General features: G+C 41.9%; 1 protein-coding gene across 1 annotated transcript in view; it reads right to left on the bottom strand.

The window, feature by feature from the left end:
* Positions 1-13,621, bottom strand: part of LOC135108084 (thyrostimulin alpha-2 subunit-like) — a 75,080-nt gene extending 61,459 nt beyond the window's left edge. Inside the window, exon 1 of the mRNA XM_064018718.1 lies at positions 13,293-13,621. The gene's annotated coding sequence lies outside the window, so the exon portion shown is untranslated. The remainder of the gene's footprint in view (positions 1-13,292) is intronic.

The raw sequence follows: 13,621 nt of genomic DNA, 5'->3' as shown, positions 1-13,621 counted from the left end.
ACATTCAAACTCGAGTAAATCTTGCGTGTTGCTCTTGAGAGTTCAAACGAGACAAGAAGAGAAGAAAAGTATAATATAAGTAATGAAAGTTGCTGTGCCACAAGATTATGATAGTGGTGCGGGTAGTCTTTTAAATGCATACGATCTCAACTGTAAAAACTGTAAAAAACTTCAGGAGGAGGTGTGTTGTTCTTGAGAGTTGAGTGAGGATAGAAGGAAAACTGTAATGTAAGAAGTGGAATATGGTGTGCTACAATATTACACTAAATAAGTTATGATAGTGATTAACTCTTTTGAAAAGAACTCGAGTTTAAGTATGAAAACGAACGAAGCTCTGAATAAAAATATAAATCATCTGTAATTTACTGTATAGTGGACGATAATCTTTGAAAACCAAGATAATAAAAAAAAAAGAAAAACTCGTATGAAAACCTCTATAATTTATTTAGAACATGCACGTAAGTAAAAATACAGATAGATTTAAATATTTTATTCTCGAATAGAAACAGGTGGAAAATTTTGTCAGAAATATTCATAACACAACTGCAAATTTCGACTGATGAGGAGGGAGAACATTTTTTTTTATTTTTCTTCACTTTGCATGAGGGTTTGATGGTAGCAATTCAGTTTACAGGATAAAAGTGAAAATCCTGCCAACTAATCCTCCTCCTCCTCCTCCTCCTCCTCCTCCTCCTCCTCCTCCTCCTCCTCTGCCTCCTCCTCCTCCTCCTCCTCCTCCTCCTCCTCCTCCTCCTCCTACTCCTCCTCCTCCTCCTCCTCCTCCTCCTCCTCCTCCTCCTCCTCCTCCTCTGCCTCCTCTTCTACCTCCTCTTCCATCAACACAAGACCGAGAGATAAATAATGTAACTTGTTGTGGCCGCCAGAGAGAGAGAGAGAGAGAGAGAGAGAGAGAGAGAGAGAGAGAGAGAGAGAGAGAGAGAGAGAGAGAAAGTCAGGTACACAGACACACAGACACAAAAAAAAAAAAACTTGAGACGAAAACTGCAAAAAATTGATGTTATCTGATCAACAGTGAAAAAGAAGGGAGGGGAGGGAAGGAGGGTGAGAAGAGAAGGGAAAAAAGAAATACTGTACTCTCTCTCTCTCTCTCTCTCTCTCTCTCTCTCTCTCTCTCTCTCTCTCTCTCTCTCTCTCTCTCTCTCTCTCTCTACAAAGGTCACCTACGTATCCACATTTAGCCACGTGCGGATATTTCGTCACGTTGCATCCGTCCGGAAAAGATTACAAGAGAAAAAAGTGGAATATCCTTCTTAACTCCCCGTGGCTGTGGCTTTTTCACCTATAGAGAAAAAGAGACAAGGCTGTGTATTATGAGAGAGAGAGAGAGAGAGAGAGAGAGAGAGAGAGAGAGAGAGAGAGAGAGAGAGAGAGAGAGAGAGAGAGAGAGAATAACATCATAATCACTGAATGGAAGATCTTATCAGTACGTCGGATTGTTATGTGAGATTCATGTGTGTGTGTGTGTGTGTGTGTGTGTGTGTGTGTGTGTGTGTGTCTGTGTTTCTCTTTTCTCTCTGTCAGTAGAGTCTGTCGTATTTTTTAGTTGCATGTAGGTCAGCAGTGTTGCAATCAGAACTTTTCAGCGCGAGTGAGAATTCTTTCTATTCGCACAGGTATTTTAAAGGCACACACACACACACACACACACACACACACACACACACACACACACACACACACACACACACACACACACACACACACACACACACACACACACACACACACACACACACACACACACACACACACACACACACTCTCTCTCTCTCTCTCTCTCTCTCTCGCTCTCGCTCTCACGCCCACCACTCGCTAAAAAAAATCATTCACTTAATACAATTACAGCACATTAATTCACTTTTTTGTCTCCCTGTGGAGTCAACAAAGGCATGAGTGATAGAGACCCGCATCACAACAGTCAGTTCTCTACCGTGACCAAAAAAAATATCATAACGCAGCGTTTGGCAATCATTTTTTAACAGTCTCTCCGCCTCTTTGCCGATTGGAAATAATGATGCTAGTTACTTTATTTTGTTTTGTTGTCGTTTTATTTTTTTATTTTTTTTATTGTGGTTGGTGGTAGTGAATATTCGCGCGTTTAATGTGAATGATAGTTTATTTTAGACCTGCAAACGGACACACACACACACACACACACACACACACACACACACACACACACACACACACACTGGCGTAATAGATTTCAGTATTAAGTTTCATTTAAGTGTTCATTACTGTTCTTATAGCAGGTTCAATTAAGAAAGTCGGCTTAATTTGCCTAGTTGTTCCAAAAGTATAGCCACCATACCACCACCACCACCACCACCACCACCACCACCACCACCACCACTACTACTTATACTCGTACTGCTACCACCGCCAGTTACCTTTACTACCATCACAAGAAGCAGCATAAGGATCAGCAGCAGTAATATTAATAATAATAGTAGTAATAGTAGTAGTAGTAATAGTAGTAGTTATAGAGAGAGAAAAAAACGTCAATTACAGATAAACCATTAATTCAGAAGGTCTCTGGCTTGGATCATTTTTCACCTGATTTTGAATGCAATTTCTCATCTCACACAGATTTTTTTTTTTATGATTTTTATCCTTCTTTCCTCTTCATTTTTGTGTTTTTTTCAGTTATTTTCCTTTATATTGTATCGCATCGTTGTATTTCACCTTCACTCAACAGAATGAAACTGCAAAAATAAGAAAATAAAAAATAATGGTAGACGTAATAAAAAAAGATTACAAAAACAAACGATTAAAAGGTAGAAAATAGCTTTTCCTTTCAACAAAATTAAAAACAGCGGTAGAAAAGATAAAGAGACCAAAAGGAAACAAAAGTAAAAACAAAAAAAAATAGGCTGGATGGAAAAGAAAGAGGGTATGTGCTAGTTAAACCTTCTACTCTACCTTTCCATCCTTTGCTTCCCTCCCTCCGTCTTCTTCCCCTCTCCCTCCCTCCCTCCCAGCTCCTTCGATCAGGGTAATAGCGGGAGAGACCTCGCCTATAACTCCGTGTTTGGTCGGTTTACTGTCTCTTTTCCTCCCCACGGCGCATGTTAAACACCGCTACCTCCTCCTCCTCCTCCTCCTCCTCCTCGTCCTCCTCCTCCTCCTCCTCCTCCTCCTCACCTTTCTCCTCCTCCTCCTCCTCCTCCTCCTCCTCCTCCTCCTCCTCCTCCTCCTCCTCCTCCTCCTCCTCCTCCTCCTCCTCCTCCTCCTCCTCCTCCTCCTCCTCTTTCTTCTATTCAAACTTCGACAACAAAATGATAACACAGCTAATTTTTATCGTGTGTGTGTGTGTGTGTGTGTGTGTGTGTGTGTGTGTGTGTGTGTGTGTGTGCTTCTATGTGTGTTTTCTTTTCCTACAACATGTAAATTTAAGTAATCCTACTATTTTTTTTTATTTTTATTCATATTTTTATCGTATTCCTCCTCCTCCTCCTCCTCCTCCTCCTCCTCCTCCTCCTCCTCCTCCTCCTCCTCCTCCTCCTCCTCCTCCTCCTTAAGAAAACCCACTATGGTTCCCAACGAGAGGGTTTGGGTCAATGTATATTTGCTGCCAAAGAAGAGGAGGGAGGATCAACCTTTTTTGAACAAACACTCGAGGGAAGGTTTAGACGATCCGTTGATCCCGTGCAGTTTGCTGTTCATGCTCGTCAGGCATTTGCTTAAGGGTTCCTGATATCATTACAGCGTGTTTTGTGAGAGCAGGCTATGATCTTTCTTGCTTTCTCTTTGTTTCTCTCTCTCTCTCTCTCTCTCTCTCTCTCTCTCTCTCTCTCTCTCTCTCTCTCTCTCTCTCTCTCTCTCTCTCTCTCTCTCTCTCTCTCTCTCTCTCTCTCTCTCTCTCTCTCTCTCTCTCTCTCTCTCTCTCTCTCTCTCTCTCTCTCTCTCTCTCTGATATAATTACAAGGTGTTTAAGGGAGAGAATGTTTTGCCTTTTAATGAAATAAAAGAGTTGAACAATGTTTCCTTCTCTTTTGTTCTTTTTTATTTCAGTATTCATAAGTATTAAAAGTATTCTTCAGTATTAGCTATTCCTTATTCTCATATGCAGTTCACTTATTGACACACATTCGTAAAAGCAGTAGATAAAATAAACAAAACAGAATCAGGAAACGAGGCAGACTTTCCCCTTCACAGCAGTTCGTTCCCTCTAACTTTTTTTTTTTATTCTCGCCTTTTTATTCACCTCTGTTCATCCGGGCGCGTGTGCTGGAACCAATTAGCTGAACGCGTCACACTTTCGCTCACGAGTCACGAACCCTTCAAGCTTTTCCTTCCCGTCCTGCTCACGCCACTGAGAACCAGACTGAGGACAGAGTGAGTGCCGAGGGTTGGCGAATGAGTGTGCTCTTGTTTTATCGTTATTTTATGTAAGAGGAGCACTGGCCTAGGGAAAAAGAAAAGGAAAATAAGGCCTGCAGAGGTGCCTTCATTTGTTAGAGGAAGTTTTTATTTTATCCCTTATTCGATGTAGAGAATGTTCAGTGATAATTAATGTTGGTGTTTTGGTGGTATTCTTATAGTTCTTCTATTTTTCAGGTAAACTTAGGAATTGGTTGCCAGATGAAATGAAGGCAGGTATGATGTGTCTTTTTTTTTTTTTTTTTAGCAGTAGTAGTAGGAGGAGGAGGAGGAGAAGGAGGAGGAGGAGGAGGAGGAGGAGGAGGAGGAGGAGGAGGAGGAGGAGTAGGAGTAGGAGGAGGAAGAAGAGGAGGAGGAGAAAGAGGAGGAGGAGCAAGAGGAGGAGGAGGAGGAGAAGGAACAGTAGTAGTAGAACAAAGTGTCTTTTCATTCTTCTTTACGTATCCTCCTTGTCTTTAACGCTTCCCTGGCAAGCAGCTGCAAATTGGTCCCCCCTCGTGTCTCGCTCGTGTCCACGCCGCCACAGGGAACCGGAGCAGCGCGACGAGTCCATAATTATGCCGTCACTAAGATTACCTCCCATTACCACTCAATTACGTCCAAAAAGGGAATAATTTACGCCCAGAAAGCAAAAGGAAGTTTAATTTTAGCATAGGTAGCACTATAATAACGTTTCATTAAGAATTAAAAGACAGACGGACGTGATTACATTAAAGACAAGAGTAATGGACCTAAAACACACACCAAACTATGCTTAAAACACTCTTACGGGGTGAATGGCTCTTTCCGGACAGAACGTACGACAATTTAAAGTGATGTATGACGGCGACAACAACCGGAAGGGACGAGGGTGGTGGTGGCGAGGCGGAGCTGGGACATTTGCATTAAAAGCCCATGTGTTACCACGCGCTGATGGACGCGACTCCCTGACTGACTGACTGACTGACTGATTGACTGAGTTCACCGCGGCATGTGTGTGTTACTGGAAAACTGTTCCCTTCAGGACCATCAATCATACTTTGCAGTTAACATTTGCCTTCCTCAATAACCAGAGGAGGAGAGAAGGAGCGGTAGGAGGAGGAGCAGGAGGAAAAGGAAAAGGAAGATGAAGACGAGGGTGAGGAGGACGGGAAGCGGTAGAAGGAGAAGAAAAAGGACGACGAGGGCGAGGGAGAGGACGAAGAAAGTAGAAAAAAGGCGAAGACAAGGATGAGCAGGAGAAGGAATACAAACAAAGAACAAAGCAGCAGGCTTATTAACCTTTACGAGGCTACTTCTGATCAAATACACTGTCTAATTTAGAGTGACAGACGGAGACTAAAGGCGAAGCGAAGGAAGAGACAGAGCAGAAGAAGAAAGGGAGATATAGACTGATGGAACGTTTGGAAGTGAATGAAGAGAAGGAATAGAAGAGAAGAGAAGAGAGATGAGTGAATGGAAATACAAGGGAAGACTACGTAGCGTGATCAAGTCCGTAAGGCGTGAACAGAGTGGAAACAAAGAGGAACGCTGCTTGGTGGCCGCTGAAGCAAGGAAGTTAAGAGCGAGCGTGGAGGCGTGATGGAGGCGTGATAAGGAATTTGCATGTGCAGGAAAAACCGGGTTATCAAGAGATTTACGCATCACAAAGGAAAAAGGAATGGAGTTACACCAAATGAAAAACACGAAGATGAAAAATCACTATCACTAAAATATAGCGTAAAAAAATATTACTTTTCACAATAGAACGTACTGTAGCAAAGGGAATTTTTCGAATCACAAAATTATAGGGTAAAAATTGCAGGCTTTTTTATACAATATAATCATCTTGACTTTTCTCGCCCAGTGTGTGCTTGACATCAAAAAAATGCAGCGTCAGTGTGCATGACGGGAAAATAAGACTTATAATAAAGAGGAAACACTGAACAAAGGGACGGCAAAAAAAAAATTCACGCTACGTCAGAAAGAGTTATCCAGGCAGTTGGCAATGTAAACAATTACATAATAAGGAAGGATATTACGCGTGCAAATAAACTCAACGGGAACCAACACTGGAAAAAAAAAGTATTAAGGGGAGTCTAAGAACTCTTTAAATTCATGAAACTTAATGTATAATGTATACATGTATGCATGTATATTTTCCTCTATCATAGTTTGTGTATGATAACGTTATGTTGATGTTATTTACAATTCAGTGCAACTCAGTACAAGTGATATTCTCTCTCTCTCTCTCTCTCTCTCTCTCTCTCTCTCTCTCTCTCTCTCTCTCTCTCTCTCTCTCTCTCTCTCTCTCTCTCTCTCTCTCTCTCTCTCTCTCTGTCTTAACGTAAAACTCTAAAAGAAAACTAAATTGAGTCGTAGGATCATGCTAAAAAAGTAAACCAGTGAAAAACAAAAGAACCCACACATAGTTTCAGGCCCAAAATCCTACTTACTCCAATACTTATGCTCCCTCTTAGCCCACGAACGGTGCCACGCTGAATTTTTATACCCGAGAAGATTATTAAGTGTCTCGCCTCGACTTTCCTTACCAGTGTGCCCGTGTCGGCTTGAGGGGAGGGAAGGAGTCTGCTAAGGTGCGACAATCTGCCTAGGGTGGAAAATTTAATGTTTTTTTTTTTCTGCTTCTTCTTTAGACACCTGCATATGAGTTGATATTATTGTATATGGTCTTTTTCTTTCTCCTCCTTTTTTTCTCCTCCTCCTCCTCCTCCGCCTCCTCCTCGCTGACCTCCTTGTTAGCCTCCTCTTCCTGTTTCTTCTTCTCTTCTTCCTCCTTCATGTAGTCCTCCATTTTTTGTTCCTTTTTCACCTTGTTGTCCTCCTCCTCTTCTTATTTTTTTTTCCTCTTCTTCCTTGTTCTCCTCCTCATCCTTCTCATCATCATCATCTCCCTCCCTAATTCTTCCTTCTTTCTTGCCATCTCTTCCTCGTCCTTTTCTCCCTCTCCTTTTATTTTATTTTTTCTTCATCTTTTCCTTTTGCCTCTTCCTCCTCTGTTTTAACTCTCATCTTCTTTTCCTCATTTTTTTCGTGTCCTTTTTCTCTCTTTATCTCTCATTTCGTTCTCTCTGCCCTCTCTCTCTTTTTCTCTCTCGGGCTTCTCCTCCATTCTTTCCTTTCCCTCCCTCTCCACCCATTACCTTCACCTCTCTCTCTTTAACTCCCTCATTTAATCTTCCCTTCTCCCTCCCTTCCTCCCTCCCTCCCTCCCCCATCCTCTCTACCTATTACGTTCTCTCTCTCTCTCTCTCTCTCTCTCTCTCTCTCTCTCTCTCTCTCTCTCTCTCTCTCTCTCTCTCTCTCTCTCTCTCTCTCTCTCTCTCTCTCTCTCTCTCTCTCTCTCTCTCTCTCTCTCTCTCCAGGGTATAAAAGTAATTTCTCTCGCCGCCATCAAAATTTCCAGCTGCCGAAAAAGCAATCGTACTTAGATCTTTAAATAACTTAGAAGAGAGAGAGAGACAGAGAGAGAGAGAGAGAGAGAGAGAGAGAGAGAGAGAGAGAGAGAGAGAGAATTACATAAGATCCATAGACTTGATACGTGCCACAGATATTTACCGTCAAGATTCCCCAAATAGGGATTTTAAAGCCACTGGAGGAATAAATCTCCCGGGAAAAAGGCAAAGGAAAAGACATAAAAAAAGGACGTTGGATCAAGAAAAGGTATCTCAGAAAATCGTGAAAGAAAGACTAGGAAAAATTCAAAGAGAGGAGGGTATAGGTAGACTCTCTCTCTCTCTCTCTCTCTCTCTCTCTCTCTCTCTCTCTCTCTCTCTCTCTCTCTCTCTCTCTCTCTCTCTCTCTCTCTCTCTCTCTCTCTCTCTCTCTCTCTCTCTCTCTCTCTCTCTCGTGTGATACTGCTTTTATGTGTCGTCTTATCAGTGTCCTCACTCTCTTCTTCCTCCTCCTGCTATTCCTCCTCCTCCTCCTCTTTCCCCTCATCACACTCCCACTTGTCTATTTCCTTCTTTTTCTGATGTTATCCTCCTTCCATTTCTCCTCCTCCTCCCTCTCCTATTCCTCCCCCCACCCACCTCCTGAATCTTCTCACCTTTTTTCCACCACCTCTTCGTCTCCTCACCTCGTCTCCTTCCGTCAGGTGCGCGCTATTGTTACGTAACACCTCACATTACCTCCTCACATGACGGCACACTCCCCTCCAACACTTGCCTCTGCTGCTGACCTTGCTATTCTCGCCAGCTTATCTCCTCTCCTCTGATTGGTACTGTTCCCGCCTTCATCAAGATTACGATACTCAATTCTTCCTTCCCCACTTCTTTATCGTTTTTTTTTTCTTTTTTTCTTTTTTTTTTATACGTATCCTCTTTGTTTCTTGATTTTCTGTTTTATTTTTGTTCTTTTTTTTCTTTTCTTCTTTATTTTTTGTATATATATATATATATATATATATATATATATATATATATATATATATATATATATATATATATATATATATATATATATATATATATCATCTCTTTTACGCCTCTCCATCTTTTTTCTTTCTTTTTGTTTATATTATACACACATCTTCACTTCGACCTTTCACGATAGTAATGTATGTATTTTTGCTTCATTTTCTCCGTGTCTTCTCTTCTGCAAGTTTATTCTGATGGAGTAAAGGAAAGAATGCGTGCCTTTAATACAGTGAGAGCGAGCAAAGTTCATCACACCTACTTGTTTTCCTATACTTATCATATGCACTCCGACTTTTCACGAGTGTAGTGTAGTGTATTTTTATGACATTTTCTTCTGATCGTCTCTTTTTCTCCGTCTATTCTGATCCACTGTAATTTATTGAGAATGAGATCCGAGGTGGTGACAGCGGCAAAGTTCATCGTATCTAAACCTGGAAAGTCTCGTGCGTGGATTACTGAAGCTGGAGAGGTGCACTGCATTCACGAGGTCCTGAATGCATTATATTACACTGTTTTGTTACCTGTCCCGATTACCAGCCGCCTCATTACCACCTGTAATTTGAGGCTTGAATCACGTAGTTAGGATCAGTATTCAGCACACCCAGATGGTCTCCTTTGTGCCTTTGTGGGGAAAAATATATGTACGTGAAATGCTGAAGCAGTGATGAGATGGGTGACCATTAGGGAATATGGGCAGCGACTGAAAGAACGCAAGCTAAGGACGTAATGATGTAGTTCTTTCAGTCATTCTTAGTTCTTTTAATGTATTTTTACGTTTTTTTCTCAAATCTAAAGGGTTATTATCACTGAGAGAGAGAGAGAGAGAGAGAGAGAGAGAGAGAGAGAGAGAGAGAGAGAGAGAGAGAGAGAGAGAGAGAGAGAGAGAGAGAGTGGGGGTGTTAGACAGACATGCATAGATACATACAAACAGACAAACGGACAAGCTGGGAGAACACTAGGTAAGGATGTGATGATGTGCTTTCTTTAGTCATTCTTCTTTCTTTAATGTATTTTTTGCGTCTTTCTTAAGTCTAGAGAGGTTATTATCAGAGAGAGAGAGAGAGAGAGAGAGAGAGAGAGAGAGAGAGAGAGAGAGAGAGAGAGAGTTAAATAGACAGAAAGACAGACAGACAGAAAAAGAAAGGGAGTAAAACAGATATACATACATACATACAGACAGATAGAGCGACAGAGGGATAGACAGACAGAGGAAGGATAATATATGTTTCCCGGAAAGTGTCACCATGTAATATAACTCCGCGGAAGGAATGAAGGAAGGAAAACGACACATTTCGGGGTGAAACAGAAAATGACAGGTAGGAAGAAGGAAAAACGGGAAGAACAAAAAGGAATTCATCTTGTTGGATATAATGAAGACGTCTCTTGGAAGGTCAATGCCACAAACAGAGAGAGAGAGAGAGAGAGAGAGAGAGAGAGAGAGAGAGAGAGAGAGAGAGAGAGAGAGAGAGAGAATTTATTGACCACACACAGTACACACACACAGTATACATGCACAGCTCATAAGTACTGGTAACGGGGACAGAAATAGCCAACCCTATTTTCTCTTCAATTAGTTCCCTCGTCCGGCGTCTGCCATTCGCTGTCTCATAACCAGACGCTCCAAACTCATTAAACGGATACCAAAAAAGGAAAAAAATGTTTGAAAAAAAATAACACAGCAGTAGAATCGGTATGCAGTCAGTGGTATTTTTTACTTTTTACATCCAAATATTATGAAGTTGATGCATATTCATACGGTTAATATTCAGGCGAAACTAACTTTTGCTTTTTTTTTTCTCTCTCTCATCTGACATTTAATACTACTCTTTTTTCTGTCAAGGGAGTACATCTATAAAAGTATACTGAGCCACATCCATTTCAGTCCGAAAACCAACGTTAGCCTTCATAATCCTACGGTTGAATTATGAACCCTCTCCTTTGTGTATATATCAAGGCATTACCCTCCTTTTGTCATTAAGGTCTTAGCAGTATCAGCCCAGACCTTAAGCCTTTAAGGACAAGGTGAAATCAATGGAAATTTCACCCTTCCACCTCTTCCCTCACTCCTGCCTGTCCCGCCCTTCCCCCCGCTCATTTCGCCCCCCGTCGTCTTGCACCTCAGCATGGTCGCCTCCTCAGCTTCCTTGGGGAAAGATTTTACCACACATTACTTTTCGTTACTTTGTTTTTTCTCTCGTTTGCAAGCGTGTGGCGGAAGATTATAGTGAGACAATCTTGAAACTAGTGAAAGGAAGAGTAGGTGATTGTTTTCTTTTTCTTTTTTTTTTTTTTCTTTTTCGTAGAGATGAGGACGTGTGAAAGTTGTAGGGATGGGAAGATGTAGATAAAGGGGACTAAAAAGGAAGGAGCAATGAAGAAATGGCAGTGATTCAGTGTATTAATTTCCTCTCTCTCTCTCTCTCTCTCTCTCTCTCTCTCTCTCTCTCTCTCTCTCTCTCTCTCTCTCTCTCTCTCTCTCTCTCTCTCTCTCTCTCTCTCTCTCTCTCTCTCTCTCCTCTCTCTCTCTCTCGATATCCAAGTGGCTGCCACCATTTTATTCAGCTTCTCTCACACAGATGCAAACTTTCTATGTAAAACCCAAACTGATGCACTAAACTTTGTGTATAGCTACTCGTATAGAGAGGGAAATTTGTTACGTATCTTATGTTGACCTTAGTGTCAGGATGAGTATCTGTGTGCGTCCTGAAAAGCGAACGTGAGGAGATAAAAAGATTGTCTGAGCAGGAGGAGGAGAACGCGAGATCGATTTTAAGGAGTAGGATCAGAAAGAGATAAAAAAAATAGGAGAATGACGAGGAGGAGGAAGAGTAGGAGGAATAGAAAGATGGAAAACTAGAGAATGACGAGAATAATAAAGACGAGGAGGAACGGGAAAGGAGAAATTGGAGCATGATGAAAATGACGACGAGGAGAAATGGAAAGGTGAAAAGTCGGAGAGAGAAAGCGAACACGGTTAAGATGCAGTTATGAAGATGAAGTGTGGAAAGAGAAGTGGGAAGATGATGGAAGGGAACAAGAAGCGATAGAGAAGTGAGTGGGAAGTGAGAAAGAAAAACCTGATAAAACAAGTTGAAAGCGATGAGAGGAAGAAGAGAGAGAGATGGGAAGCGATAAGAGGAAGAAAAGAGAGAGATTGGAAGCGATGAGAGGAAGAAAAGGGAGAGGTGTGAAGCGATAAGAGGAAGAAAAGAGTGAGATTGGAAGCGATGAGAGGAAGAAAAGGGAGAGGTGAAAAGCGATGAGAGGAAGAAAAGAGAGAGATTGGAAGCGATGAGAGGAAGAAAAGGGAGAGTTGGGGAGCGATAAGAAGAAAAGGGAGAGGTGTGGAGCGATAAGAGGAAGAAAGGGAAAGACTGGAAGCGATGAGAGGAAGAAAAGAGACATGTGAGAAGCGATGAGGAGAAGAGAAAGAGAAGAAAGACTATAATAACAACTATAATTAGGCTTCTTTATAAAAATGAAAATGGAGGAGACGTGAGAGGAAGATAGGAGGTAATAAAGGAAAGGTTAAGAGAGACGGGAGGGTGAAAAGGTTAAGATATCTCGACGACAACGAATAATAATTTTGATATTACGTGAAGGTGATTTGAGTTCATTATTCTGACAGGTAACAAGACACACACACACACACACACACACACACACACACACACACACACACACACACACACACACACACACACACACACACACACACTTAGACATGTATTACTCTTTTTTTTTATGTACCAGATAAAACGTACACACCCACACATCCATGTTTACACACACACACACACACATGTACACCGTTACACGTATGTACATCTACTTTAATTCCTGAACATGACATGAAAAATAAATCCCTTTAATCATATTGTGATCATATTTTTAGTCCAGGATTCGCTTGTCTTTTAAAATAGATTAGTTCGAATGTTTGCAAAAGGTGATTTTTTTCGGAAAAAATATTATGAGCTTTTGACATGTTATGGATACAGAAGAGCATCGTTTTGTTAATTATTTTGTTATAAGGTGAATGTAATAGTCGTAGAAGTAGTAGTAGTAGTAGTAGTAGTAGTAGTAGTAGTAGTGGTAGTAGTAGTAGTAGTAGTAATGAGGGTGATGATAATAATTAGAATAACACACACACACACACGCACACACACACACACACACACACACACACACACACACACACACACACACACACACACACACACACACACACACACACACACACACACAGAGAGAGAGAGAGAGAGAGAGAGAGAGAGAGAGAAAGGTTACATATCGAGCAACAGCGTGCAATGAATCCCCAATTAACACGCAAAGTAACAAAGGAATGCAGTTAATCACGCGTCGCACGTTTCAAGGCAAGGACTAACGTGGAATACAATGAAATAATAACACAAACTCCTGACGAAGACCCAAAAGGAGTGTGTCTTAAAGAAGGTCGTTTAGTAGGTAAAAGACTCTCGGTATCCTTACCTGCTGTGCTCGAGGGCGAAGTGAAGAACGATCGAGGAGTGATGAGCCTGCTGAGGGTGTTGCAGGTGCTGACAGGGGTGCTGAGTGCTGAAGGGGCCGGCTAGAGCCCTCCACGCGCGACTGTCTAAGTGCTAAAGGTTGTCTTGGTCGCTGAGGACGTTCCCGTTACTCCCAGACACACCACAGAGATCTCAAACTTTTCTCAATTCCGCGGAGAACTTTTAGCCGAGCGGTGACGAAGACGGTGAGAGTACGAATGAAGCCTTGGCTCGGTACCTCTACAGGCCCGTCTGTGCCCCGCTCGTGGCCCTAATGGAGGAAGTTCCCGC

The sequence above is a fragment of the Scylla paramamosain genome, chromosome 16 (genome assembly GCF_035594125.1).
Source record: "Scylla paramamosain isolate STU-SP2022 chromosome 16, ASM3559412v1, whole genome shotgun sequence".
NCBI lineage: Eukaryota > Metazoa > Arthropoda > Malacostraca > Decapoda > Portunidae > Scylla > Scylla paramamosain.
This window is presented reverse-complemented; position numbering and strand designations above follow the sequence as displayed.